This window comes from Brachyistius frenatus, unplaced genomic scaffold, assembly GCF_029030835.1.
Source record: "Brachyistius frenatus isolate BFR_SWC_R1_liver_20210118 unplaced genomic scaffold, ASM2903083v1 Contig_114, whole genome shotgun sequence".
Lineage (NCBI taxonomy): Eukaryota > Metazoa > Chordata > Actinopteri > Embiotocidae > Brachyistius > Brachyistius frenatus.
The window spans coordinates 628,703-654,583 of record NW_027210713.1 but is presented as its reverse complement, the minus strand read 5'-3'; the positions used below and the strand labels follow the sequence as shown (position 1 = coordinate 654,583).

At 39.1% G+C, this 25,881-nt stretch overlaps 1 pseudogene; it reads left to right on the top strand.

Annotated features, from left to right (window-relative positions):
• Positions 1-94: 94 nt before the first annotated feature.
• LOC138629344 (zona pellucida-like domain-containing protein 1) lies at positions 95-24,951 on the top strand (annotated as a pseudogene).
• The last annotated feature ends 930 nt before the right edge of the window (positions 24,952-25,881 follow it).

Genomic DNA, 25,881 nt, shown 5'->3' with positions numbered 1-25,881 from the left:
AGGCTCAAAGTAGCAAAGATAAGTATGTTTCCATCTGTATTACTTTAAGGCTCGCAGTCGTTCCCTTTGTTGGTTTGCTTGGTTATGTTTAAGCATGAACAGTGAGATGGTTGGGGGTTTAGGGTAAGTATATCAGCTGTTAAAGTAATACTGGCTGGAAAAACAAAATAACGCAGCTTTTATACTGGTAACATTTTACGCATGTTGTCCAGCGAAACATATATAATTAAAACTGCAAGCAGTGATATACAGGCCCTCGCACTCTGCACGCCGCCTCCCCGAAGCCGGCTCCCCAACGTGCAACGCGCGAGGGACCGCATATCCCCGCTTAAAGTTGCTATTTTTTTTTGTCTCGTTTCCTGTCTCCAGCAGGGGGCGCTACGACTATGTCGAAATATTACTATCAGGTGTCTTCAGGACGGGACCGCTATCAAAGATGTAATGTTTGAGGAAGATCGGAATATGTACATAAAAGTTACAGTCAGTTGCAGGTTCATGGCGAGACGCTCAAAATGGCCACCACGACACGGTCACACCGATCGACGAAAACAAATTCATGATGCCGAGACACTTTTCGGTACATCTAAGTGTGATACACGTGTCCAACAAATTTGGCGCATGTAGGTGAAACTAGGTGCCGGGGCTGCTGTTTAGGGGGCGCTGGCGAGCCGTTTGGCCACGCCCACTCGCAAAACACATCAGATGTATCGTCTCACCACGCTGAATGTATGTGACACGTTTCGTGAGGTTTCAAGCATCTTTTGAAGTTCAAAATCGACTTATTGTGTCACGGCAAGACATCAAACTTTGACGCATCAGCACGGCGACGCCCATTGACACATTTTTCGCCGGGAGACATGTGTGTATCCACTTTCATGAGTTTTTGAGTATGATAAAGCCTCCAAAAAGGCAAATCACTTTATGTAAGAATAATAATAATAATAATAATAATAATAATAATAATAATAAGGAACGAGAAAAATAATTCCTTGAATAATAATAGGGCTTTCGCACCATCGGTGCTCGGGCCCTAATTATACGTTATTACACATTACGTGACATTACATTTCATTTGGCTGATGCTTTTATCCAAGGCGACTTAGAAAATACAATTTCTTCAAGAAAGCCAAACTACAAAGTGCTATCATTAAGTGCCATGTTAAGTGCTACTAAAGTGCTACCTATTCAAGGTAAAGTCGGAAGAGATGCGCTTTTAGTTTGCAGCGGAAAATGTACGGACTTTCTGCTGTCCTGATGTCGGTGGGGAGCTCATTCCACCATTTAGCAGCCACGACAGCAAACAGTCGTGATTTTGTAGAGTTTATCTCAGTGAGGGAGCAACAAGCTGATTAGTAGAAGCAGAGCGGAGGGAGGGGTGTAAGGTTGGACCATGTACACATATAAATACTATCTGTACCAAAGTGTAAAAAAAACGTATTGTGGTTTTCATGGTTTATAACATCAGTGAGCTTTGATAAATCCCCAAAAAAGGTCATGTGATGAAGTACAAAGGGGGAGGAGTCTGTGGAGGAGGAGGTTGGTGCCACATGGATGAAACACACAGGACTTAAAGTACGAGTCCATGAAAAGCAAAAGTCAACGTGGATTTCTTTTCCTCACCCGAACCCAGTCGTTTTTCAGCCTGGCCCCAACCAAATAGATGTTTTCCTAACCATAACTACGTAGTTTTGGTGCGCAAACCCAGCGCACCCTATGCGTCTACATGAGATACGAACAGCTTTGATAAAACGTCATTATTTAACGCCCTGGGAACGAGAATGTGTTCGACCAAAACAAACCGCTTTACTGTTCCCAAATCTTTGAAGCTTTGAGTTTGGATTATTTTGCATACTTCTGTTTCCTGAAATATTCATTGATAAATTGATGAATGATAAATTGAATGCATCACACCTTTGATAGGCAAATGTAGGCCTCTTAATATTAATATATAACTAGCGGTTGTGCCTGTATATGGACAGTCTGGTTCTGATAAATGTTTTTGTCGGCAGTAACCACATTTGTGACCGAAGGAAACGAAAAGTTCTTCGCACAGGTTTGATGTCATTTCCTCCCTAATCTATTTCACTACTATCAGTAAAGTTAGCTTCTTTAATATTGGCACACATCTTTGAAAGTTTTCCGAATGTCATGACCTCGCAGGTGTCCAGTCTCCAGGAAAATGAACAACACTGCCAGAATGAATCTTTCATTTTTTTTGCTGTATTGATTTTGTTTTTCTGATGACCTACCTGCTGGTGGCAGCTGAGTATCACGGGTTGTACTCCGGGGCTGTTTCCCCCATTTCAGCATCCATTTTGCGATGTATTCAGCCTCTACCACGTCCTCAGATACCTGAAATGAGAGGAAAGAATGCTATCGTTCCCCCTCGCTGTTTACTATCGGATAACAGATTAAACATTTCCCCTAAAATGGAAATGAGGCTCCGAATGTTGAAGCTAAGTTTGAGTGAGTCGACAGCAAATAAAACTTGTTCCGTAAAGACCTGAAGTACATTCGTGAGGATAAACGAGAGGACAGGAGGACTCTGGGCAGGTATAAGCGCACACGTTATGACAATGATAATGCGTCCTGCATTTGATGGTGTGGTTTTAAATAGTTGACAAAAAGAATGATGGAGACGCCCATCCTCCATCTGGACCTGGATCAGAGATTTCTCTTACCAGGTGGCCCTCAGCTTATCTGACTGCGGAGTTTACGTCAGACGGCCTGGTGAGATGATCATCACCTTCAATCTCACATTTCTATTTTAATCTAATAGACATTGTAATTAAAATATCTGAACTGCACATTTGAAAGAGTGTTGATTTGTTAACCTGTTATTGAAACATGACGATGAATGGTAGACTTATTCAAGTGATTAAGGGTATTGTGACTTTCTGCTGCCATGATTCTATTTTTCATCTAATTTCATGATTTAAAAGCTGTCTCCTTGTCCTGGCTTCTTGCAATATTTTCAAAGTAAATGCATTTAGTATTTCCATCTGATAATAAGTATATTGAACAGTGGTTTAGACCAGCACAGCTGACTAATTTAAATGAAAACAGTATCAGTATCTTTTGATAAACGTGCCATCTTTTCATCTCCAGAATACACTGACATCGCAGTGCTGTGTGGCACATCTGCCATTGACCTGGCGATTCAGATCTGCCCGGCCATCTACACGGATACAACGAGAGTTTACTGATCCTGAACCGCATCCAGAACAATCTGGACTGTCGGGGGACGCTGGACAACTCGGTGTCGCCCCCTGTGGTGAAATTCAGCTTCCCCATCCGAGAAGAAAACGCTTGGAAAACACTCACCAAGTAACTTCTTGGTGAGTGTTGCATCAGCGAAGTGTCCTGATTTCAGGTCTTGAGGGACGGTGATCACGGGGCTTCTCATCCTCTAGCCGAGGAGAGTTGGAGCAGATGTAGGAATCTGAACAAGTTTCTGAGTTTAGAAATAAAAGAAATTCAACCAGACATACATGATGTGAATCTGTCGGCTCTTGACTTAAAAGGACACACGATCCATCCGGCCTCCTGAAGTTAATAAAGTTGTTCCACTTTCTTGATGTGATTTCATCACAGCTGCCTGAAGCCCCAGACATGTTTGCCAACATCTATTTTTAACCCTTTTTAAAATAATCATGGTTCTCTTCAATAATTCCTCAGACCACGAGCGTACCGGGGACGGGACTATTCTCCGACTTCTCCAACGTCCAGACGGTGAACATGAGCGGTGTGGTCCGCTCCTTCGACCCCACCATCGGGACAGTCACCTACAACGCCGGGCTCAAGTACTGCTACTCATGCGCTTACCCACTGGAGTATCTGGTCAACAACACCAAGGTGGACGTGCGAGTGTGCAGTTATAGTTTTAGGCCATATTCTGTGAGAGGGTGTGTTTTAACGTCATTATTGGTCCGTAAACATCACTGTTGTGCCAGTAATGATGTCAAAGCACATTCTCTCGTGTAATATTGTGATTATACGACAAGTTACCAACTACATCAAATATGTAATCAAAATGTATTCATATTGTGGGACAATTTGATCTCAAACCTTTTTGTTAGTGTGATCTCCGTTTCCATGGTAACACATGGGGTATGACTAACAACTGGAACGCATTAAGTCTCGTCAGTAGACTCTAATGTAATGTATGTAATGTTTACAACTCCAGGAAGTAGTCCGACCCTTAGCAACCACTTAGCAACAGAGGGGATTTCTAGTCCGTTTTATTGCTTTCTAGAGATGTTTTCTCAAACTGAATAAGAATAGAAAACACTAAACTGCTCAGCTAGCTCAGTCTGATAAACAAAGATATCTGATGAACAAAGATATCCATGGAGTCTTGTGTTTTTAAGATTTTAGCACCGTGTCATGTGTTAAAACCAAACCGGTCCAGCTGGCCGCCGCTAGGGTTGGAAGTGCGTGACTATCCGTGGTGTTACGGTACGGGTGCTCGGAGCGACCAAAAAGGACCAAAAGAGACCCGATTTCACCAAATGGGTCTCAATTAATATAACACGTAAAAAACACATTATATAACATATCATATGAAATTCTATTCTTATTCTATATTCCCATTGAGGAGGCAGAGTGATATTTCTAGTGATGAGCGGGGTGTGATGTCATGATGATTTCAGCACCTTCCAAATGTTCAGTTGACCAATCAGATCTCTGGGTGAGAACTACTTGTTGTATTGTTGAATAATGTGGGTTAAAAAAAAAACACATTAACGCCTCTAACGTTTCACTTGAGTGCAAAGCGTGATCTCATATCTTTCTTCATCGTAGGTCATCCTCCTCCATTGTTTTGAAGGACAACAAAGGGAGCTTCATCAGCACCCTCATCATGGCCTTGTACCAGGTGCCACCTTACACATTTCCAGCCGGTATCGATATCAACTGTAACTGAGGATTAATCTTGTATAACAGTGTGTATAATCCTTCCTGTTCCAGGATATAAATTACACTTCACCCCTCGTCATTCCACCTCTGGGCATCGAACTGAGAACAGATGTCAGTGGTTGCATCCAACATGACGTCACAGTAAGAACCATTAACATTATTCTGCTGTTGGTATGGACCTTTACTTCAGTAGGATTTTGAATGCAGAACTTTAATTTTAAATTTATTGTTTATATTTACTTCAGCAAACAATTTGAGTTCTTGTTTCAGCTCAGAAGTAAAAAGTCTTTGCTCGGTTTGAGGAATAAGAAACAGTAAAAAAAAAAGATGATTTCCATCCCTCCTAGTCTCCAATCACATGATAAACTGTAAACTTGAGGATTCCACCTGTAACCTGAAGTCTCTGACTCGTTGCCTGGTGACAGGTACCTTGTTCTTCCGGACGCCTCGGTGTCTCCGCAGCCCTCCAACTCCACCTCCTTTAATCTATTTGTCTCGTAAGTCACACAAACCTCCCAAAAACATGCTGTGGAAAATCTGTGAGCTGCATCCTTTTGGTAAGAGCTGAATTATTCCAGCCCTTCCAGACTTGATATTGAGTTCTTGTCTCTGGGTCCAGCTGTTCAGCATTAAATTCAAATCTTTACACACGTCTGCAGGTTCACACCACAGCTACCCAAATCCAGAGGGGGCCCTAGTCTTAGTTTCCTTTCCTTTCCTTTCCATCATTAACACACTATCACTATGTGGTGTTCAATTGGGGCACCTGTGACATTTGCCTTTCATTGAAAGGTACTCCATAGATCAGCTGACCACCATGCTGGAGAACAAGGATAGCCAGAAGGCTGGCTTCTACTTCCCGGCGTTCCACTTCATCAAGCAGCAGAATGAGACAATCTACACCTACTATCTGCACTGCATCACTCAGCTGTGCAAGCGCAGCACCTGCAGCACCTTCAAGGTAGGAAGCCGTCTCGTGCATCTTAAGCAGAAAAATCTCTGATTCAGGCCAGATCCTCCCAACTCCCATTTCTCCATCACAGCAATGCAGCAGGAAGAGGAGGAGTGTGGAGACCACGGTCGTCCAGGACAGCATCACTGTGCTCACTGTGACTATAAAGGCCAAGACGGAGAACCGTATGTCCCCAATGTATCTTCTTTTTGTGAAAAAAAAGTCAAGTCAAGTCAAAGTCTGGCAAAAGACAAAAATCCCCCCCAAAAATTATCTTTAAAGACAAAACAATCGATCTCATTCAGGCAATAAAGTAAACAAGCGGAACAAGTGACATTCAGGTTGTGACCTTCATGATTTAGGAAATAGTTTGATGTTTTTTTTTTTTAACTTTTTTGAAGGCAAAAAAAGTACGTCTTCAAATAAATGCCTGAATTGACAAAAATAATACAGAATAATACATAGACATTTTTCACTAAAATCTAACACAAAAATCTCGAGGCCTGCAGTTTTCCTGATGGTGATTTGTTGTTTTCAAACTCGTTAGAATCATTTCTGTTCATCTGTGTAAGAACAGCTGAGTGAAACTAACAGATGTGTCACATTTCCATCACCGTTTCCACGTATACTCTTCCATCCATTTTACCCAGTTTGAGGTTTGACTGGCGCTCTATAATGATGTCATCTCATTGCGCCCACTTCTCCTGCTGTGGTTTATACACTGTGCACTCAAAGATATATTTTTAAGTTTATATTCCATGTTCAATACCCAAACATGACTTCTCTTCCTAATAAGGTGTATATACAGTATATCATTAAACTATTAGGCCAATAATAATGTCATCAAATGAACAGAAAATACAATTAAATAATTAGTTGCAATTGTTTATATGACAAATAATCTTCAACTAAAATTTAAACGATCATGGCAGACCTACAAATTACATTCATTATCAAAAATGAAACACCTAAAAGGTTGTCATAGAAACTAGGGCATGAAAAGACTCCTGCTGTGTCTCTTCTCTTTTTACACTCCTCATATTATTTGTTTCTCCAATATTTTGGGATACATTATATTTTATCCCTCATAATGAAATATTGACGTTTCCTTTCTTTCTTGCAGCCATTCTCTCCAAAGAAGAGGGTAAGTATGTTAGTTACGAACTCGCCTGCTATTCACAAAATGTTTTTCTAATTAGACTCCTCCATAAATGTAAAAGCATCTCTCATCTGCAGCGAGTCATAACGTCCTCTGTTGTGTGCTGGATTAAAGCATCCCATAATGGTGTCGCTCCCATTTGTGCGCAGCGCTGACTGGTGGCCAGCCCGATGGCAGGGGCCCATCTGTCGGCCTGGGGATCGCCGTGGCCGCCCTCATTGCGATAGGGCTGGCGGCCATTTTGATGGCAACAACATTTTATCAAAAGCTGAGGCGGCTAAGCTGATGTTGATGAACAGAGGTCAGCGCAGGCTCAACGACACGATGAGGTGGACAGGGTGACATTCACATACGGGTGGAGGTGCATTAGGTATCTATGCAGGACTCTGCTGTACTGAATCAAACTATTGATCGGAGCACTTAGTACTTCTTTCCAATCCTTCACAGACTGTTACAGGGTATGGAGGGTGAAGTCTGAATAAATCACCCATCATGATGCCCTGCATGGTAAAAGAGAGGGATTAAATCCAGCTGTCATCTTAAAGGAATAGTTCAACATTTTAGGGACTTGTATGTCTCCTCAAAGAAAGAGATAAGAGTAAAATAAGATATGACATGTTACTCAGCGAGCTTTAAAGGGGCTGGTGAATAAACTTGGTTACCTTTAGACAGAGCCCCACCAGCTGTTTGTCCAGCCTGTATGCTAAGCTAAGATAACCAGCTGTTGTCTCCAGCTAGATGTTAAGCGTACAGACATATGATTGGTCTTCATCTTCTCTTTCAATTCTCTGCAGGAAAGTGAATAAACATATTTTCTACAATGTGGAACTGTTCCTTTAATTTGCAGCTGGCATCCAAGCAAAAACAATTTTAAAATGTTTTGTCTCACAGCGTGTAAATATTCTGTGATTCAAGTACTCAGACTTCTTGTATATTTGACAGGCAGTTTATTAATACACATCTGCATCTGTGTATGAATCGTGAACAATAACACAGACGGTGGATTGTAACAGTTCATAATCTTCGTGTGCTGTTTTTTACGGGCGGCATATTGTTTAGTGGAGCTGACACGCTGCATCATGTTCTATGTAGAAACGCATGATGTCATTATGTAAATTATAGATGCAAATAAGTGTGGCATTACCCTGTTTTCTGTCGGTCATACACACATCCTGGATTCTTTTTTAAAAGTTGGACTGTCTATCACCAAATGCAACAACACCGAGAATAAGAGGGTCAGTTTAGTTATTTATTTGCAGAACTTGCTTGTTTGAATGATGCATTCAATCCTGCACAATATCAGGGTAACTTACTTAGTTGAAATACTTGTAATGTGATATTTACTGCGGCAACTGTTTTGAGAAATTTTGTATAGTTCCACAAAGTGATTGATTGCTGCTGTGTGTACCTTTGTGCATTATTTTCATGTCACGCATGCATTATGACTATTAAAACTTGCAGGATATGAAACGAGAGGTTGAGTCTTCCAAGCGCAGACACTCACCTGCAGCCAGGAGTAGACTCTGCCTTCCGCACACCCGGCGTTAGAGAGCATCTCACAGTCCACATGAAACAATCCCTGACATACAAGAAGCCTTTGGTTATCTCCAGTTCAGGGAAATGAAAATGATTAATTCATCAAACTGAGTGAAACTGGCACACACATACATATTCTGTTCTGTAACCGGGGGAATATAGATTGTACAAAAAGTGGAACCGTTCAATATGAATATCAGTATTTAGAATTAATGCTTTCAGGAGTTGAGGTTTGAAACCACAAAAAGATATGAGAGTTTGTGTGGTAATGTTTTTGTGAAGATCCTCTACTAGAGGGTGTCTAATCACCATCATTTATTTGAAAGCATTTTAGTTTACCTGTTACAATGCCATTAATTAATACACTTTTGTGAGGAATTTTACACTCAGGAACAACCAGAATCAAGATAAAGGTTTTCTTAAGCTTCAGATTCAGTCAGGATTAGTTTTGAGGCTCTTCCATCATCACAGGCTTACCTGTCTTCACCGCTGAGTTCTAGCAGCCCTCTGCAGGGCGGGAACGTCGGCAGGCAGCTTGTTTTTACAGTTCAAGAGGAGGTAAGATCAATGATTTTCAGAGTGAGAATGTCTTCTCCTGTAAACCAAGAAAAGAACAAGCAAAGCAATCAGTTGATTTGACAAATGGTCTAATTACCAGTTCCTGTGTTGTTAAGTAGGCCATGACAAAGTCCACGACGAGACGACCCACTTTAAAACATGAGGCGGATAAATCAGCAGAGCGGGTATGTAGTGCTCCATTAGGGCTCTAGTTACTGTATGTTCGGGATAAATCTCACTTTATGAGCTCCCTGTAATTTAATTAAACCAACAGGGATAACCGTGTGCTCTGTCGCTCTCTAATGGTGTGGACATTAACCTTTGGATCCAGCTGCTTTGCCCTCTAAAATGGTAATAGCCACTGGGGGACCGCAGTGAACAGTAGCTATAGAAATCTGTATTTCACTTGCCTATGTTGCTCCTGACAGTACATATTTTATCGCATCTTATCATATTCTAAGTCAAGTCATGTTGCCGTACTTCTTTGTAAGCAGTTTTCCCACTGCTGCAACTGTTTTTTTTTGTTCAGACTAAAATCTGCAAAACCAAGCTTTGTCCTCAGCTCAAAGAATAATTGTCCTGTCATTTCCATTCTAATTAATATGCACACGAGTCTGTCTGCAGGCTATGCATTAGGTTTAGTAGACAGCACAATCATGAAAAATTGATGAACCAGCTGTAATTCGGGGCGGGCACATGAACATGAAGACCCCTGGAATATGATGACTTTGAATAAATAGTGTCAGAGTCTTGTTAATAGGCAGATGTGATGCTCATGTGGTGAAGAAAAAAAGAGGGGATGGGTTCAAGGCAGGTAAATGTGAAAACTTTCACAAAGGTGGGACCGGTGGAAGGTCCAGGTGTTCTATTAACCTTTTGTAATGAAACAGTGACGCTGGGAAATGTGGCCAAATGTAATGTCATGTTCAAGTGATATCAGAGGAAGCAGAACAATAAAAGAACAGGACAGCAGTTCTTTACTAAATCCTGCAGACATTTTTCAAACTTTAGGAAATAATAATTTAACGTATCCTGCAGAGAGGTGTCTGTGCAAGTCAACATTAATGTCATACGTGTTAACTAAAATAAAAACTGGCTGATTGGAGCATAATTCACACAAGAGCACCTCTAAAACCCAATAATTAATCACTTATCTCATTTGGCTATTTTAATAAAGCAGTGTGACACAGTCCCTCCTCCAACCTCAGGTTCTTCAGATCGGTCTTCCCCTTTCATGTCTTTACGCATAGCAGTGGCTAACACATCGCTATGACGTTGCGCTATTGTTGATCTAACATTTAGCAAGAAATCAAATCAGTGAGGATCAGAAGCTTCTACAGCAGACAGGTTTTGTTACCTTTGGACAGAGGACATGGTTTTTCTCCCTTTTTGTCTCATTGGCTGTCACCATCTTTTTATTTTGGAGGCAGAAGTGACCATATTTGGATGAACTGGGAAGAAGTGAGCAGTGAATCTGACTTGTTCTGATTTGACCAGAGGACACTACGTCATCTCTTTTAGCAAAAACCTGACTGCACCGCCGGCCTGTCAACCAAAGAGGCACGCCCCCAAACACACCGCTGTTTGGGGCCTAATATGGAATTAATGATGGAATTATTTTCAGATAGACCGCCAGAAAACTAATAAGAAGGAGGGAGTTTAGTGAATGACACCATAATGACTCATGGAAAAAATTTATTGACTTTGTTTTTTGCTTTGGAGAATTTGAATAGGAGTTTATGGAGCCGGAGCCATTTTGAAGCCAACCTCAAGTGGCCCTCAGTGGTATTGCAATTTATAGCACTTCTGCATTGACCTCACTTGTCAGACCAGAAAGCTACATCAACTTTCGCGTACATTCAATGATATCAATATGTTGCTTTGTTGTTTGCATTGGAAAGTATTGTAATTTTCTGGGGTTTTAGAGGCAGGCACATTTTGTTTACCTCAGACAGAGCAAGCTAGTTGTCTTCCTGTTTCTATTTCCTGTATGAATGTTGCCAAATAACTGTCTCCTGGCTTCAGCTTAGCAATTAGCTTCTACTCACAGACAGATAAGAGAGTGGTGTCACCCTTTACTTCTCTCATCTAGAAAGTGAATGATATACGTCCAAGTTGTAATTACTAAATATGTCAGACTTGGCGTTTAATGATGTAAACCAAGCAAACATGGACCTCTTATACCAGAAAAAGTCTACTGTTCAGTGTAATTAAATTAAAATTTAAAGGGTAACTCCTTTTTGTTTCACAAGTCAAAGTATATTCACAGATTTTGTAAAGTGAATAAAGTTCAATGTGGAGATGTGGGGATGTGGAGTTAGAAAGCAGAGAGCTAACCAGACCTCTGTTGACTTCAACTTGCTCGAGGCTACTTCAGTGTAACACACGAGAATCTGCTTGTGATTTCAACAAGGATTTGGACAAGGTTTCGTCTGTTACAATAGGAATGAAGCATCATGTGGAGCGTGTCGGTCCAATTACTGCTGTGAGAGCGGGAGTAGATGAGAAATTTGCTTTCAAAACCGTTGTTTTTGCTTGCATAATAAAGACACAAAAATACCTTCATATGCTATCTATCTGTACTTGTGCTCATTTGTCTATATGTCTTACAAGATAAGATCATTTCCAATCATCTCTCACTTCAAAATGAAAGACAAAATGATAACAAGAAAAAGCAGAGAGAAATAGTAATCATGAAGACTGTTTGTTTAGCATGTAGCTTGAAACATTAAGTATGGGATTTGAAAGTGAGAGCTTCAGCCTTTGATTTGCATACATTTTTGAAATCACAACAGTTGCCGTGGAGATTCAGAGACAGACTATGTAGAGAAAACTTGACTGGTGTGGATAGAGATGGATGAAGTAAACTTGGAGCCAATCAGATTCTAGTGAGATCAGCTTAATAAAATGTCACCAATGAAATTAGATGTGGTAACCCATTCGAAACAGATCAAGAGAATTATGAGCATTGATAGAGTTAGCACCAAAATATGCTTTGAGAGTGTGTTTCCGTTTATGAATTTAACAAGCATCTTGGGTCCAAATGAATGCAATTAGGAACTGTGATTTCTGAAATAACCTGTGAAAATTGGCAAGAGAAAAACAAAATGACAGGACACATGACACGTGCTGATGATTGTTCTCTTTAGCAATGTCTCTTTTACGAGCTGAAGTTAATGCATGGATATGTTGTGTTATGCCCTTGAAAAACATTACAAAAATGGTTTTAATGTGAGGCCAAACTGCCTCACATTCATCTTCTGATTATAAATACTATAAAGTGATGTTAAAAGGTTTTTAAGGATAAATCTTTTGGTATTTCATATTCATTCTCATGTGCTAACACCCAAACCAAAGAGTATTGCTTGTGTATCCGTGGCCTTGACATGTTCCTTCATTATGATAGACAAGAGCAGAGACATTTTAAGTTAGACACATAAACACCTTCCTACTGCTCTAAGGAGTCACTACTGTCTCTGTTAATCACTAGTTCAACACACATTTGGATTAATTTGATTCATAACTAGTGTTTTTTTCAGAAAATATTTCGCACTCAGCGCAGAATAAACACTCAGCACCTCGTCACGCTGCTGACGTCCATTAAAATTAAAATAAAAACTCGCTGTGCTCAGGCACGGTAGGTAGTTGCAGCGGACTTCCACATTATCAGAGTGTGTATCCCTTACACCTGAAGAGAGCAAAAATACACTGGGACACCAGTGCCTGACCACTTCAGACTCTGTAAAACCATCTGCAAATTCCCTCTGAGTTCAGTTTATAGTTGAGAACCCATCCCCTACTTTGTTCCCCTCACAAATAAGATTTTTTTTTTAAATCGGGGTCATATCTTTGCCTGCATTGAGGATGGGCCGTTGTTTTGTCTTGAATAAATGGCCTGAAAAGTTTTTTAAAAAAAAGGCCAGCATCACCGTCCCACTTTATCTTGACTTATTTGTCAAGGTGTCCATCATCCTTTCAACGGGGAGCTCCTTGTTAATGATTGATGCTGCACCTCTTAATGTGATGGATGAATCGCATGCCGCATGATGGGACGGGGAGGGGGAGGAGGGAGAGTCACTGACCGCTGCCCCCCCTCTTCACCTCCCCTCCCCCTCTCCTCCCCTCCCATCCCCCACCACTCACCAACCACTCTTCATGTCGAGGACACGCATGCATTGTGTCCATTGATGGAGGAACAAAGAGAGATTCAATTTAAGCCTCATCAATAATGTAGAGCTGAGGAGGCCCTTCTGCTCGAGAAGCCCCGTAAAAGCCGGAGCATTATCGTGGTGAGCCGATAGTTTTTCACTGCCTTACTATCTTCGGATCTGTACGCTGAGTCGTGCGTGGTGTCGTTTTATTTATTGTAGCATGGCGGTGTCACTGGGACGTCTGAGAGCCTTCTGGAACTGCTTTGTTTTTTTGGAAGTTGAAGCCCGAGTGTTGTGAGAAAAATGTCAAAACAAAGATAAGAAGAGTGCCATGGTTTTTGATTTATCACCCATGTCATACATTTGCACCCGCTGTCTACAAAAAAGGAAATACCTTTGTTTTTAGTGGAAGTTGGACTTCACCAGGACTGTGCATAAAATGTGACAGTTTTTTCATATAGGCCATTTGCATAGATACTACATTTATATAAAAGCACAGTAATATAAGAGACAGGAGGAGATAATAGAAAAGAAAATGCAGCACAAAACCATCCAAAGTAAAAGAATAAAACTCACAGAAACACAGCGGTGTAAAAATGAGCCTTCAACGCGACAACAGAAGATACGATCTTCGAGCTTGCCATTGCAGAGATGAGTCAGACGGCTGGGAACGACCCACGTGAGGCTATGCAGAATATCTAATAGTCTAAAGGTAAGGGCCACAGCTCTGGGATTGACACAGATGTGTTTTAAAAATCAATCAATATCTATCCTGAAATGGAAAAAGAAACAGAGCCAGTGATCCACTGGTTGGGCATGATGTTTTGTACTGCATCCCTGCACAATAGAGAAGTGAAGAGCTGTGATATAAATCTATTATGATGGACGCTGGACTAACATTTCTCAAGTTTTAAGCAATAAAATGGCGCCGGCTTGATGACGACGGTGCTTCATCATGTGTCTTCATTGGTCTAAAACTCTCTAGTTTACAGTCACACACAGGTGAAGGATTCAGGAACTACTTTGCTGTGTTGGGATGACACGGATATGTACCGTAATGTTTCAGTTTGTAGTAGTAAAAATGAGTTTTACTACTTGCTCTTGTTTATAATAACCGTCTGCCATATTGTGCTTTTTACCAAAAGAGTGAGTTTCTTGTGAATAGGAGAGTTGAATAGATAATATTAGTACAATGCAGTAATTCCCAAATTCTTTGTTTTTATTGTAAATCTGATATTTTGATATTCATAGATTTACGTGATGAACGGGGGGGATCTTTATTTTTGTAATTATTAATATTTTATTTGCACTTGTTTGTATTTTTCTATTGTTTTGGAGAGAGATATTGGGAAGGAATTATAGAAAAATAATTTGATATTGTGTCAGAAATAAAATGGCACTGACTTGATGATAATTGATCGTTTGTCTCTTCCTTGATCCACAGTGAACCACAGATCCACAGTGCTGTTCAGCCTGTGTATCACATGTTGCCGGTCCAGATACCCTTCGGTCTGATGCCGGTTACCACGACGTGAAAAGTCTCAGTCGACCAAGTTTTCAGGGAAGAGAAAAACTTTGAAACTGCACTTGTTATTAATACACACAAAAGAAGGCTGAGGCTCCTTTTATGTACCTGCTGTCACCAATTGCTGAGTTCCACAGGAACAGAGGCTATTAAGCTCAATAGAAAATAATAAGTGGTTATTGAGTTAAAAAAAAAAAAAAAAAGATCAGCCCCCATTGGTCGCTATGAAACTTTCCAAGTTATAACTGCTTTTTCTCTTTGTGTCGTTGTTGAAAGAAAAATCACTTCATGTGTGCACTTGTGCAAGTTACATTTAAAAAGCCCGTTATGACAGTTTTGTATTTCTCTGTAATGTAACACGGTTTTACCAATGTTAACTTCATTCTTTATCAGTTGTGAAACTTAAACCACAAACACAAACAACAAAAACATTTCACTGACCTCAAAAACATGTGTTTTATGAAATGTGTTCGCCTTTTGGGAATTATTTTTCCATTTTAATGAATGTTTTTGAGTTTAGTGAAATGTTTTTGCGTTTATGAAATGTTTTTGATTTTAGTGAAATGTTTTTGTATTTATGAAATGTTTTTGAGTTTAGTGAAATGTTTTTGCGTTTATGAAATGTTTTTGCGTTTAGTGAAATGTTTTTGAGTTGAGTGAAATGTTTTTGAGTTTAGTGAAATGTTTTTGAGTTGAGTGAAATGTTTTTGCGTTTATGAAATGTTTTTGAGTTTAGTGAAATGTTTTTGTATTTATGAAATGTTTTTGAGTTTATGAAATGTTTTTGAGTTTAGTGAAATGTTTTTGTATTTATGAAATGTTTTTGAGTTTATGAAATGTTTTTGAGTTTAGTGAAATGTTTTTGCGTTTATGAAATGTTTTTGAGTTTAGTGAAATGTTTTTGTGTTGAGTGAAATGTTTTTGAGTTGAGTGAAATGTTTTTGTTTTTAGTGAAATGTTTTTGCGTTTAATGAAATGTTTTTGTATTTATGAAATGTTTTTGCGTTTAGTGAAATGTTTTTGCATTTATGAAATGTTTTTGAGTTTAGTGAAATGTTTTTGAGTTGAGTGAAATGTTTTTGTTTTTAGTGAAATGTTTTTGAGTTGAGTGAAATGTTTTTGTGTTTAGTGAAATGTTTTTGAGTTTAGTGAAATGTTTTTGTGTTTAGTGAAATGTTTTTGAGTTTAGTGAAATGTTTTGTTAAAAATGAGTTTTACTACTTGCTCTTATTTAGAATAACCGTCTGCCATATTGTGCTTTTTACCAAAAGAGTGAGTTTCTTGTGAATAGGAGAGTTGAATAGATAATATTAGTACAATGCAGTAATTCCCAAATTCTTTGTTTTTATTGTAAATCTGATATTTTGATCTTCATAGATTTACGTGATGAACGGGGGGGATCTTTATTTTTGTAATTATTAATATTTTATTTGCACTTGTTTGTATTTTTCTATTGTTTTGGAGAGAGATATTGGGAAGGAATTATAGAAAAATAATTTGATATTGTGTCAGAAATAAAATGGCACTGACTTGATGATAATTGATCGTTTGTCTCTTCCTTGATCCACAGTGAACCACAGATCCACAGTGCTGTTCAGCCTGTGTATCACATGTTGCCGGTCCAGATACCCTTCGGTCTGATGCCGGTTACCACGATGTGAAAAGTCTCAGTCGACCAAGTTTTCAGGGAAGAGAAAAACTTTGAAACTGCACTTGTTATTAATACACACAAAAGAAGGCTGAGGGTCCTCTTATGTACCTGCTGTCACCAATTGCTGAGTTCCACAGGAACAGAGGCTATTAAGCTCAATAGAAAATAATAAGTTGAAATTGATTTTAAAAATAAATCAGCCCCCATTGGTCGCTATGAAATTTTCCAAGTTATAACTGCTTTTTCTCTTTGTGTTGTTGTTGAAAGAAAAATCACTTCATGTGTGCAGTTGTGCAAGTTACATTTAAAAAGCCCGTTATGACAGTTTTGTATTTCTCCGTAATGTAACTCAGTTTTACCAATGTTAACTTCATTCTTTATCAGTTGTGAAACTTAAACCACAAACACAAACAACAAAAACATTTCACTGACCTCAAAAACATGTGTTTTATGAAATGTGTTCGCCTTTTGGGAATTATTTTTCAATGAATGTTTTTGAGTTTAGTGAAATGTTTTTGCGTTTATGTAGTTTAGTGAAATGTTTTTGAGTTTAGTGAAATGTTTTTGAGTTGTTTTTGCGTGAAATGTTTTTGCGTTTATGAAATGTTTTTGAGTTTAGTGAAATGTTTTTGTATTTATGAAATGTTTTTGAGTTGAGTTGTTTTTGCGTGAAATGTTTTTGCGTTTATGAAATGTTTTGAAATGTTTTTGAGTTTAGTGAAATGTTTTTGTGTTGAGTGAAATGTTTTTGAGTTGAGTGAAATGTTTTTGTTTTTAGTGAAATGTTTTTGCGTTTAATGAAATGTTTTTGTATTTATGAAATGTTTTTGCGTTTAGTGAAATGTTTTTGCATTTATGAAATGTTTTTGAGTTGAGTGAAATGTTTTTGTTTTTAGTGAAATGTTTTTGAGTTGAGTGAAATGTTTTTGTTTTTAGTGAAATGTTTTTGAGTTTAGTGAAATGTTTTTGAGTTTAGTGAAATGTTTTTGAGTTGAGTGAGATGTTTTGTTAAAAATGAGTTTTACTACTTGCTCTTGTTTATAATAACCGTCTACCATATTGTGCTTTTTACCAAAAGAGTGAGTTTCTTGTGAATAGGAGAGTTGAATAGATAATATTAGTACAATGCAGTAATTCCCAAATTCTTTGTTTTTATTGTAAATCTGATATTTTGATATTCATAGATTTACGTGATGAACGGGGGGGATCTTTATTTTTGTAATTATTAATGTTTTATTTGCACTTGTTTGTATTTTTCTATTGTTTTGGAGAGAGATATTGGGAAGGAATTATAGAAAAATAATTTGATATTGTGTCAGAAATAAAATGGCACTGACTTGATGATAATTGATCGTTTGTCTCTTCCTTGATCCACAGTGAACCACAGATCCACAGTGCTGTTCAGCCTGTGTATCACATGTTGCCGGTCCAGATACCCTTCGGTCTGATGCCGGTTACCACGACGTGAAAAGTCTCAGTCGACCAAGTTTTCAGGGAAGAGAAAAACTTTGAAACTGCACTTGTTATTAATACACACAAAAGAAGGTTGAGGGTCCTCTTATGTACCTGCTGTCACCAATTGCTGAGTTCCACAGGAACAGAGGCTATTAAGCTCAATAGAAAATAATAAGTGGTTATTGAGTTAAAAAAAAAAAAAAAGATCAGCCCCCATTGGTCGCTATGAAACTTTCCAAGTTATAACTGCTTTTTCTCTTTGTGTTGTTGTTGAAAGAAAAATCACTTCATGTGTGCACTTGTGCAAGTTACATTTAAAAAGCCCGTTATGACAGTTTTGTATTTCTCTGTAATGTAACACGGTTTTACCAATGTTAACTTCATTCTTTATCAGTTGTGAAACTTAAACCACAAACACAAACAACAAAAACATTTCACTGACCTCAAAAACATGTGTTTTATGAAATGTGTTCGCCTTTTGGGAATTATTTTTCCATTTTAATGAATGTTTTTGAGTTGAGTGAAATGTTTTTGTATTTATGAAATGATTTTGAGTTTAGTGAAATGTTTTTGCGTTTATGAAATGTTTTTGAGTTTAGTGAAATGTTTTTGCGTTTATGAAATGTTTTTGAGTTTAGTGAAATGTTTTTGCGTTTATGAAATGTTTTTGAGTTTAGTGAAATGTTTTTGCGTTTATGAAATGTTTTTGAGTTTAGTGAAATGTTTTTGCGTTTATGAAATGTTTTTGAGTTTAGTGAAATGTTTTTGTATTTATGAAATGTTTTTGAGTTGAGTGAAATGTTTTTGTGTTGAGTGAAATGTTTTTGAGTTGAGTGAAATGTTTTTGTTTTTAGTGAAATGTTTTTGCATTTAATGAAATGTTTTTGTATTTATGAAATGTTTTTGCGTTTAGTGAAATGTTTTTGCATTTATGAAATGTTTTTGAGTTGAGTGAAATGTTTTTGTTTTTAGTGAAATGTTTTTGAGTTGAGTGAAATGTTTTTGTTTTTAGTGAAATGTTTTTGAGTTGAGTGAAATGTTTTTGTGTTTAGTGAAATGTTTTTGAGTTTAGTGAAATGTTTTTGTGTTTAGTGAAATGTTTTTGAGTTTAGTGAAATGTTTTGTTAAAAATTAGTTTTACTACTTGCTCTTGTTTAGAATAACCGTCTGCCATATTGTGCTTTTTACCAAAAGAGTGAGTTTCTTGTGAATTGGAGAGTTGAATAGATAATATTAGTACAATGCAGTAATTCCCAAATTCTTTGTTTTTATTGTAAATCTGATATTTTGATATTCATAGATTTACATGAGTAACGGGGGATAAAAATATTTATTTTTGCAATTATTAATATTTTATTTGCACTTGTTTGTATTTTTCTATTGTTTTGGAGAGCGATATTGAGAAGAAATTATAGAAAAATATTTTGATATTGTGTCAGAAATAAAATGGCACTGGCTTGATGATAATTGATCATTTGTCTCTTCCTTGATCCACAGTGAACCGCAGATCCACAGTGCTGTTCATGTTTTTGTGTTGAGTGAAATGTTTTTGTGTTTCGCAAAATGTTTTTGCATTTATGAAATGTTTGTGTGTTCAGTGAAATGTTTTTGCGTTTGACCACGAGGGCCACCGTACTTTTGGCTCCAAACTGCTCCTCAGATGGCAACAGCCAAAATCCGAACTCGAGGCTTCATAATGGCTGTTCACAAACCAAGGGGTGGCGTCACTGTTGGTTACCGCTTGGTCTTTAATGTGGATAAACATGGGCGATAGCTTAGTGTGACGTCAGGCTTAGGCATATGACATTTGTAGCAATCATGTCACTGGCTCCTACAAGGAGAGGCTCACAGTTGCCTGTATTAAGCCTCGACATCATGAGGGAGCAAAAAGGGTGTTTCCCTGTTACTTGGATACAAGATACAGGTGAATCACCGGTGTAAGCGTTGAAGGCGATGTTATGTCAGACTCTCCTGGTCCAGGGGTAAACAAATTACAGGATAACAGAGATGCACGTAAAGGGGGAACCCTGCAGAGCTTTTTTAAACTAGAAAGGTTTTAAAATCTCCAGTACCAACAGAGAAAGCAGAACGGCTTCAAGTAGTTGTCTCATTCCGGCACTGGGTTTGAGCTCGTCAGAGAAGCTCACATGTGGTGTCACTGTAAGGTCTGGAAGGATCCAAACAGAGGCTTTCCTTCCATTGGCAGCTAAAAGGAACATAGTTAGTGCTTTCATAAGCTCTGAGAGCCATTCCAACACTTTTGAGAAATAATTCTTGGGCTCCTGAATGTGATCCGGTGATGAGTAAGTAAATTTGATGTTGGCTGTCTGGCTCTCTATAGACTGGTTGAATAGCTGCACGCTGGTCAGACATATGAATAGTGACCTGGAATCAAATTCATAATAGGTATCATGGTGGCCAAAAGCGGTTGGACACCTGAAGGCATGATGTTATGTTATTTCTCTGCCTGTGTTTTTTGTTATCCTTTCCAAAAGCCATAAAATAATTTGTAAAACTTAAAAAAAATAATTCTAGCTTAACAGCACTCACCTATTCCCACACAGGAATCTTCAGCCCATCTAGAGTGTCTCTTTACCTGAGACAATCGCGGTGCACAGAGGGCAAGGAGACAAGCAGCACTTACACAAAACAACTGCATCCCCTAAAAGAATAGAAGGCCCTGTAACGCTACAGGCTGAGATGGGCAGCTTTGCCCCCAATCCATCTGTGGCCACCAGGGAGCCTGTGGGATCATGGTTCATAATTCATGAAAAGAGCCAGACGCCCAGAGGAAGACAACCCCCAGCTTGCCGGGATGAATGAGCCCTTTTCATTATGCATTGGATATCTGACTTCAAGACTCAGAAGGCAAATGCTGAATGTTACGTGATGGTTTTTTTTGGTGTTTTTTATTTGTAGATCTGTGAATGTGGGTTATTCACTACTTTGGACATGAACACACGCAGTCATCGACTCTGCGCCAGCAGGATATACAGAATATGTAGCAATTGCATTACTTCCAGAGTTAATTGGACTCTGCTGTGTGTTCGCGTGGGTCAGTGAATAAGCTAAAAGAGCTCGAGCACTCCTGGGATGACAGCGGTGACCAACCCACTGCACAAAAGGTTTTGATAAATCCTCTCAGTAAAGTCAGACTCCAGACTTCTCAGTTAAATCCTGCTGCTTTCTCCAGAGCAGAGATGGATGAAGAATGCTAATAGTCGCGTCTTAGGTGAGGTTGCTATTGTTTTACATTGTGTTGTTGTCTTTAAAGTCACATGTTTTAATGTTGCGATATTTGATGTTTCTGAGGTGCATTCATAGACACATTTCCACCATTGTGGACAACAGACATAGCTCAGCAACTGAACCAGAACTAGACAGGCCCCAGTAGCACTTCTTTTGGGTTTCATTCAATTTTTTTTGCTCAAAGCTTCATTTTCGGTTTAGTCATTTTCACAAGTAACCCCGATATGAAGACGGGTCCGTCACGTCGCGTCTGCTCCGCAATTTTGTTACCTTCTAATAGCTAAAGCTAGTCTCTAGTTTTAGTCTGAAATTCAAAAATATACTTAAGTTCAAACATACTTTTGGAGGGCACTGCATAGACTGAATTATTTGCCTCAAAAAACTTGTGATTTTTAAAATGATTACTGTGTGAGTGCTGAACAATGCCACACTCCCCCTGAAAATAGCTACAACGATGGCAGCACGGGTTTTTATACAAAACTTGGTCTTCTACATTTCCATAAAACTCAGCAGCGCTCTGTAAACTTTTTTTCAACATTTTAGCTCTAATCTCTGCTCTCTAAAAACTGCATCCGGTCCTCTTCATCCTGCCTTTATGACTTGACATGTTTTAAGATTTTAAGACTTACTCAATGACTCGCCTCCTCGGTTGAGCTTTGTGTGAAGTCAATGAATGCCTGGGCTTAAGGGAAATATTTTTGTTATTGAGGGCAACTAAAAAACATACACTGAAAAACCAAGAATTATTTTTTGAAACTACCGTCTTTATCTAAACATATACAGTCTGCTACATAAGGTTGGCATTTCTGCAGAGGCCTCATTTGTCAGCCCCTGAAGCTACGAACACTTTTATAAACATCAGCAAAGACACAGACTCTGTCATCTCTAAAGGCGCCAATCTGGCGCTTACTTTGCACATTGACCTCCATGTGCACAAAGTCGAACACAAATGTTCTAGTGGGCCCAATGAAACAGCACATTATTACAGCTATTAATAATTGAAGGTAAAACTGATTGTATCTGGTTGGCATTTCCTGTAAGCTTTCAACTAACTGATTGGTGGAGAAAGATTTTAATACTATATTAGGAAGCACAGACACTATAAATGTATTAATGTCTTTCCAGAAATAAAAGTCAAGCAGCAGACATAACGGCTAATAACACTTTGTCATTACGGCCTGTTTAGATTGACAAAGTGGGACTGTTTACTTGTCCAGCAATGATACGCTAGGTAACTGTCTCTCGCCTTTAAATATTTGATTCTGTCAAGCAGGATGATTAATTGCATTATATGCTCTTCATTTGTCTCCTGTGTCTTTATCAGCATTTCTTCAAACACGCTCTCATTTTTCTCTCTGATAGAGTGTGAAAGAGTGATTTCCCACTTTAAGGTGTACACATTTTGTGACTTTCCTGCAGCATTCCTTTGTCTGCTGTTTAGTTTTTTATTAGTTTTAAATGAGGCTAATTATGCATCCGGACACTGATGCTGCATCTCTCGATTGTCTTTGTACTCCTGTAGAAAAAAAAATGACTGCTTGCTGAAAGAGTCATCTATATGATTTCTGCCCCAGTCTGCGTGCACCTCGGTGTGCGTGCACAGCTCATTGTGCTCACATTCATGTGCATGTTTGTTTAATTAGGGAAATTCAACTGCCTTTGTTTGCTGTTTATTTTCCCTTTTCATCTTCCTTATACGTACATGTCTGCTCCTGTGGGTGCATATGCATATGATTTTGAAAAAGTAAACACTCAGTGAGCTGGATGTAACCTCTTTGAAGTCATTGTTCACTTCTCAAAAGGGAACTCATGACATGTTGTAATGTGTGTGAGTGCGAGGCAGAAAGGTATTCCTCTTGGTTACATTAATGTGAGGATGTTTGGGGAAATATCTGCTTTTCACCGCATATGTTTTGTCATCTTTTTGTGCTTCAAGCTACATGAAGCCTGCGTGATGTGACTTAAAGGCCCGGCTTTGCTAAAATACTTTCCCGTGATGAATGAATCATTGTGCTGTTATTAACTCTTTACATGATTACAGTCTTAGAAATATCACTCAGGGATGCACTTATCACAGCAATACCGTACAAAACTCCATCTACAGTCTCATGTACCACGTGGTTATCACACTAAAACTTCCCTCTCTATTTGCCATCAATCTTTTTGATTCCTTAAAAACCACTTCTTCCTTTTACCACAGCTGTAATGCATGGTTTGCAAGCAGCACTTATCATAAAATCTATATACTGTCAACATAAAGTAAAACTTAAGTAGACACTCTGGTGATTAGCACTCCAAGTAGTAATCAATGAGCACTGGCAATTTATGGATTATTTATATCACAATTTTATATATGGCCTTTATTTTTTAATGAAAATACATTTCCAGGGTAATATTCTTATTCAGCTGGTGCTCAATCCGCTTTAAACTTAGTAAACAATCTCACTTCATGTTTATAAGGAAACTGTTTTGGATATTTAACTGCAGGCAAAAAGATTATGTATGTGCTTCCCCACCACTTGTTCCCTCGCCCTCTTTAAAATGCTGAAATAAGCAGAGCCCCTGTGGGAGTTTCTAAAGGAGGGAACCCAAAACACAGCAGCCTCGGCACATAGAGAGACGCTCCCATGACACATTTGTACTCGAGAAGGGGATTTATCCAGTTTTTTTAGGGGGGGGCAAGATCTGAGATGCCAGCATCTGCTCTCCAGCTTGGCACTGTGAGCGCTGGAGGCAAGGCACATCACCACTGTTTGATTAAAAATTTATACCCTTTCAGACATGTTTTCTCTCATTTTCAGCAAACCTCATCTTCTGCATCTTCCTGAGAGCTGTTTAAAGTGTAAGGAGTGGCTCCTGTCTCAATTGTTTTGCAAATAATTTTGTAGAGTGTAGATTTTGAATAAACTCATTCTGTTTGACTGAGTTAAATATGCTGTAATAAAGGACATAATAGGGCAATATTGAAAATATTCACATTTTGTCTTTTTTTTTTGTTAAAAGCCTTGAGTTCAGGAGTTGTCACGTTTACAGAAATGTCAGAGGACATGAAAGCTCATTTTCGTTGGATGTTAAGCTAATATATTGTAACTTTGGTCATTTAGAGTTTATCTTCATTTGTGCCTCTGTGCCTTTGTATTTCCTGCATTACGTTACCCACCTGTTAGCTTATTAAATTGTTAGCCTCTGTGGCTTCTAGACGCTGTCCATGTTGGTGATTTTACAACTTAACCACTTGAACAACAAGCTTACGCTGCACACGACTTTCCATGTCGGAACCAGGAGCTCACGAGTTCCATTTTAACGCAGCATTAGCTTACATTTACATCATATTGTTGGTCATAAGATTGATCTTGCATTGGACACCAAACTGCTAATTGTCAGGCGTCCTGTTTTCCTCTGTTTCCTCTGTTTTGCCCCCGATCACCTCTCCTCCTGTATCCCCTCAGTCCCCTGTCTGCTTGTTCTGTATCCTCCTCTCCTCACCTCCTGTGGCCATGCCCGTCACCGGTCCCAGCAGCTGCAGCCACTCACCCCAGATCACTACCTGCAGGTGTGCTGCATCTCCATGATCACCTCCCCAGACTATATGTACCCTGCCCCGGCACTCCTCTGGTGGTCGGTGCATTAGTATTACTACTACTAGCAACAACTAGATGATGGCGAGTTACTGCGAGTGCGAGTTGTGCACCGCAAGGACCGCCAGTCACCCGTCTGTCCTGTTCCCGTTCCCGTTCCTCCTGTTCCACCTGCAGAGCTACCTGTCGGAGTCACCAGTCGGTGGAGTTGCCCTCCTGACTCGAAGGATATAGACTCTGTTTTTTCCAGTGGTCCTGTCCGCTGGTCTGCCCGCTGGCCTGCCGGCTGGGTCTTCCGGGATCAGTCGGTTGAGTTGCCCTCCCGACTTGGAAGCAAGTGAACGCTGTAGGTGCCACCTTTTGTTTGTTTGTTTGTTTTTGTTTACTGGGATAAAGATGGTATTTTGGAGCTAAAACCCAAATCTGTGAGCCTGCATTTGGGTCCTGGTAAAACACCACCTCATAACACTAATGCCGTTTCATTATTTTAACTTAAATCTAGACAAAATTCTTACCTGACTTTTGCTCCCCATGAACAACAGTAATGCACACCGTTAATAATAGTAGTAGCAATGATATTTATAAACATGTTTTGATTTGCTTTACCAAAGGGGTTTGTAGAAAGACAAAATAAAAAAGATTATCCCATGATACATTTTATTACATTATTAGCACTATAGCAGGTGATGTTGGCCGGTTGATCAGTCCACACTTTGTCCAGATGAAATGTCTTACTTTTTGTGTGAATTTACCATTTAATGACATAAAAATATTAATGATGCCCGAAGGATGAATCCCAAGGAATGTGGTGATCACCTGACTTTTTATCCAAAAAACACCATTTAGTTAGTACAGTGGTTTATTATTTAAGACCTGCCAAAGCAATGACGCTCTCATTGGCCTCGGCTGTAATTACCAAATCTTAGCATGAGAATAAACATCAGTGGTACCTGCTCAACGGCAGCCTTAGCATAAAGAGTATGTTAGCATTTATCTCAAAGTGTAGCAATGCCCTATAAGAACAGCCTCTCGACGATGCTAGCACAGCTGTATGCTCTCAGTCTTGGTAAATACATGGCTTCCAAAAAAATCAGTATGCATTGGGGAGGTTTGCAGTCAAGTGTGAAGCGACTGAGAGTTAGCACCTCCT